Below are 5186 nucleotides of genomic sequence, written 5' to 3' on the forward strand. Positions count from 1 at the left end.
GGGGGGAGGCGCGCTGCGCCGGAGGAACACTGGCCCCAGCGGCCAATCGGCAGGCGCCCGGGCGTGCGCGGGCGGCGTCGCGGGCGGTGCGCGCCCGGCCCCGCCCTCTCGGGCCGCTAGGCGACGTAGGGAGAGGGGGGCGCCAGGCCGCGCGGGGCCGGGTGGGCCTAGTGCGCTCGCTTCGTGGGGCCGATCCCGGCTGATCTGAGCTGGAACGCCCGGGCCGGAAGCCGGGCGGGGCCGCGGAGCCCCCGCCTCGGGAAGCCGGCCCTCTCTGGAAGGGAAGCGGGCATGATGGGACTGCGAGCGGGGGCCGCGCGGTACGGACATCACGCGTGGCGTGGGCATGAGTGGCCCGGTTGCAGGAGGCAGGCCCAAGGGCCGCGGAAAGAGGCCCTTGCGGAGAAACGGCTTCGCGCGCCTGCCTGAAAAATCCTGTGGTTAGAGGACTTCAGGGGAGGGGGGGTGGAGATTCAGGCTTATTCAGCAGTGGATCAAGTCTCCTGTTCATCTTGTGTTCTCAGAACGTTGCCCTTAGTAGGCACTTGACACACTAAACGGATGCTAAGTGGCAAGCACTTTACATGTTTATAATAAAACCTGCCAGCTACACAGAGCTTTCCAATTGTTTAACATAGGTTAATTAAATCTGCTCAGTAACTGTGAGGGAATTACTAAAGGGCCACAGTACCCTATCTGAACCTTTTGGACCAGGTGTGTCCCAGGATGCAGAGTTTTTCAGATCTAGAAAGGGAACGGGGTGTGACAAAAGTTCCTAGTCTCCAAATTCAAAAAAGAAATAGGAAGACTGACAGTTCTTTGGCCTTGATCCCAAATTGTGAATAAGTAACTGGAATCTAGAATCCTGGAAACCAGCCCCAATCAGCAAGTGCTGTGCTTTGGTAAAAACCTATATAAGATCAGCTCTTTGCTTTGTTCAGGGAGGCAGTGTTCTGCCACAAGTTCTCCTTCGCTAGGCAAGAAAAAAACCCAGCATTGTTTCAAAGAAAGTTTTGAGAGGTGCTCTCTTCCCTTCATGGGTACAATATGTGTCATCCCCAGTGATTCTGGGGCAACACCCTGCAATCTATTTCTGCAGCAAAATCTGTTTATTCACAGTAAGTGGGATAAATATGGACTATCAATAGCCTTGGAAACTCAGGTCAAAATTTGCTACCAAATGAACTTGCCACAAAACTTTTGGTTTTCAGAGATTTTTGCATTTCAGAGTTGTAGGTAAGGGATTGTTGACCTGTATTATACCTCTATGGCTGTAAAAACTAAGGTACACGTGGGTCAAGTAATGTGCCCAAATCAAGCAGCTAGAAAGTGATGGAGTAGGGATTTTAATCCTGGGAGGTTGTTTCTGGAGTTGTGTGTTATTAACAGAAATGCTACACTGCCTTCAATTTCACATCATGTTATTTCACTTAATCCTCACAACCTTGGATTAGGGTGAACTGTATGAAATTGCCAATATTGAACCCTTTTTGAAGTATGAAAATCCTATTTCATTTGGTTCAACTTATCATTATTATTGCTTTACCAAAAGGAAATAGAGGCTCAGAGGGAATGAGCCAGTTATGAGACAGAAGTTAAGTGCCAGTGCTCTTAGATCAAGAGCTGGGCTCCATCCCAGCCCACCAGCCAGGTAACTGAGCAATTTTACTTCTCTGAACTTGTTTCTTAATTGTTATTGAACACGATACTAACTTTGGGCCAAATTTTGGAGACTACAGTTAGATGTCTCCCACAAACTTCATTAAGAGTTTAAAAAGTAAGATGTCACATATCTTAGAATCATCAAACACAATATTTTGGTAGGTGAGGTCACCCAGCCATCTCCAGAAGGCACATACTGTTTGTAAATATAAATGAAGAACACCCAAATAAGCACAAACAGAACGAGCTACTTACCCAGAGCTTGCTACAGCAAGGGAGTCGGCTACCGTCTTGGGGCAGCGATTCCAGCACAGGCTAAGGAGTAGGAAAGCTTCATGGGTGAACAAAGGGAAGGCTTCAGGTGTGCTCTGATTGGAAGTAGCTGGCATGGGGAAGCTAGAGATGGGCTAACTAGAAGTGGAGCATCCTCTGTGATTGATTTGGGAAGCCTATTTAGTTTGCTCTGATTGGTCCTGAGTTGGAAGAGGTGACCAAAAAAAAAAAAAATAGAGAAGCTGCCCAGTCATTCACCAAGTCCTGCCAGTTGAGCCAACTGCTGCAGAGGACATGGGTTCCTGCAGAGGTTGTGGTTTGGCTTCAATCTGCAGCAACCACCTCCTGAAGTCAGCCATATCTGCAGCAACCAGCCCAGGGAGCCCAGGCTCATGGAACTCCTCCTCCAACTGAGTCCTTACTGTGTGCCAGGCTACTGATGTTGGCATAAGGGATACAGTCATGAATCAGACAGGCATGTCCGGAGGAGGTACAGACTACGGAAAAAACAAACCTGGTCCCAGCGGACTTGTAGATTAGGTTACATCCTTTCTGATAGGGATTCAAGCTAGGACCATGGTTCCCAAACTGGGCAGCAAGGCATCCCAGAGAACACAAGCAAATTCATAGGGGCACCAGGGGTATTTTAAATTTTCAAGGGAAACTCAGCAACATCTGTCAGACACCATGCAAAACTACTAACTTCAGGTAGTTCACAGTTTTATTAAATCCTGTTAGATTGCTTGTGGCAATATTACTGGGGAGGAAAACCAACATTTTCTCTACCCTCTTAGGTTCACTATGTGGGAATCTGAATTTAACTGACAAAAGGCAGATTGACAAGAGAAAAGAAACCAAACGTTTATTTTTTGTATGCAGTGCACATACATGTGGGAGTACTCAGTGATAAGTGACAGAGAAGCGGTTAGAGTTTCGGGTTTATATATCTAACTTAGTGGACGAAAAGAGAGGAGGAAGAACATTTAAATGGTTTCTTTAGGAAAGACAAATGGTGGGGGAGGGGTGCCTGGCTGGCTCAATCAGGTAGGGCATGTGATTCATGATCTCGGGGTTGTAAGTTCAAGCCCCATGTTGGGTGTAGAGATTACTTAAAAGTAAAATCTTTTTTAAAAAAAGGAAAAACAGGGGCGCCTGGGTGGCTCAGTTGGTTAAGTGACTGCCTTCGGCTCAGGTCATGATCCTGGAGTCCCGGGATCAAGTCCCGCATCGGGCTCCCTGCTCAGCAGGGAGTCTGCTTCTCCCTCTGACCCTCTTCCCTCTCATGTGCTCTCTCTTTCTCTCTCTCTCTCTCTCTCTCATTCTCTCTCTTTCAAATAAATAAATAAATCTTTTAAAAAAAGGAAAAACAAATGGTTTTTTTACAAAAACAAACAGAATACAGAAAAGTTTGTGATAATTGTTTATGCAGGTACAAGTGTCCTTTTTCATGGCCTTGAAACTCCCTAGGAGCAGAAATTTATGACAGCTTCATTTCTCAGAAGTTGCTGCTTTTTTTTTTTTTTTTAGATTTTATTTATTTGAGTGAGCACGAGTGATTGAGCACGAGTTGGGGAGGGGCAGCAGGAGAGGGAGAAGCAAGCAGACTCCCCACTGAGCAGGGAACCTGACAGGGGGGCTTAACAGGTGCCTCCACAGGGACCTCCACATGGGGCTCCATCCTAGGACCCCAAGAGCATGACCTGAGCCGAAGTCAGGTGCTTAACCAACTGAGCCACCCAAGCGCCCCAGAAGTTGCTGCTTTTAGTCAGATACAGGAAACTCTAAGAAGGCTTCTTTCTGCATCTGTTGAATCTCAAATGTCTTCAGCTTAAAATATTTATATAAATTCTAGGGTTTTGAGTGGATCCCCACACACCATATCTTTGTGAAGCTGAGTTTTTGGTGTTTTCTGCAATAAAAAAGCAAGTACCATGTGTTATAAAAAGAAACAACAGGCCCCAAATGGTGTTTCTTGGGCCAGGCCAAGTCACCAAACCAGGGCTTAATACTTAACCTAATTGCAGTTTCAACCTTCTCCAGAAATTAAGTTTCAACCTATCAATCAGGAGTTTTCTTTCTTTTTTAAGTTTTACTTTTATTTAAGTAAACTCTACACCCAGCTTGGGGCTCGAACTCACAACCCCGAGACCAAGAGTCACATGCTCCTCCAAAAGAGCCAACCAGGCTCCCAAGAGTTTTCTAATAAGCACCACTGAGGTAATCTGCCTCATGGGCCCTCTCCATCCCCACCCACCCAAAGGAAGAAGTAATCTGCACAAAAAGGCCCACGGCCCTTCCCCCTAAGGAAAGGTGGTCTTGCCTGAAGCAATCCTTCCTTTTGCTGGTAACTTTCTTGCCCCACCCATTTCCTACAAAACCTTTCCATTTTGTCCAACCCCTTGGAGCACCCATCTACTTGCTAGACAGGGTGCTGACCGTTTCATGAATCATTTAATAAAGCCAATTTTTTTAAAGATTTTATTTATTTATTTGACAGAGAGAGACACAGCGAGAGAGGGAACACAAGCAGGGGGAGTGGGAGAGGGAGAAGCAGGCCTCCCGCTGAGCAGGGAGCCCGATGCGGGGCTCGATCCCAGGACCCTGGGATCATGACCTGAGCCGAAGGCAGACGCTTAACAACTGAGCCACCCAGGCGCCCCTTAATAAAGCCAATTAGATGTTCAAATTCACTTGCTTAAATTTAAAAAAAATTAATTTAATTTTACTTTTAAGTAAACTCTATGCCTAACATGGGGCTTCAACTCACAACTCTGAGGTCAAGAGTTGCACGTTCTACAGACTGAGCCAGCCAGGCACCCCTGAATTTCATTTTTTAACACATGAGAAAAATTAATGCGGAATGAGGGTGATGGGGTCCAAATCCGATCCCAGAGTTTGAGAAGTTGTACGTTGCCCAAACAGCTCACATCCCATTACTAGGTATAGGTTATTTAAGAATGAAATACAAGGGGGGTGCACCTGGGTGGCTCAGTCGTTAAGCATCTGCCTTTGGCTCAGGTCATGATCCCAGGGTCCTGGGATCGAGCCCCACATCAGGCTCCCTACTCCTCGGGAAGCCTGCTTCTCCCTCTCCCACTCCCCCTGCTTGTGTTTCCTCTCTCGCTGTGTCTCTCTGTCAAATAAATAAATAAAATCTTAAAAAAAAAATGAATGAAATACAAGGGACACCTGGGTGGCTTAGTCAGTTAAGCATCTGCCTTCGGCTCCGGTCATGATCCCAGTTCTGGAAT

Source organism: Eumetopias jubatus, unplaced genomic scaffold, assembly GCF_037043125.1.
Source record: "Eumetopias jubatus isolate StellerSeaLion01/CBP00866 unplaced genomic scaffold, mEumJub1_p1.0 scaffold_9, whole genome shotgun sequence".
NCBI lineage: Eukaryota > Metazoa > Chordata > Mammalia > Carnivora > Otariidae > Eumetopias > Eumetopias jubatus.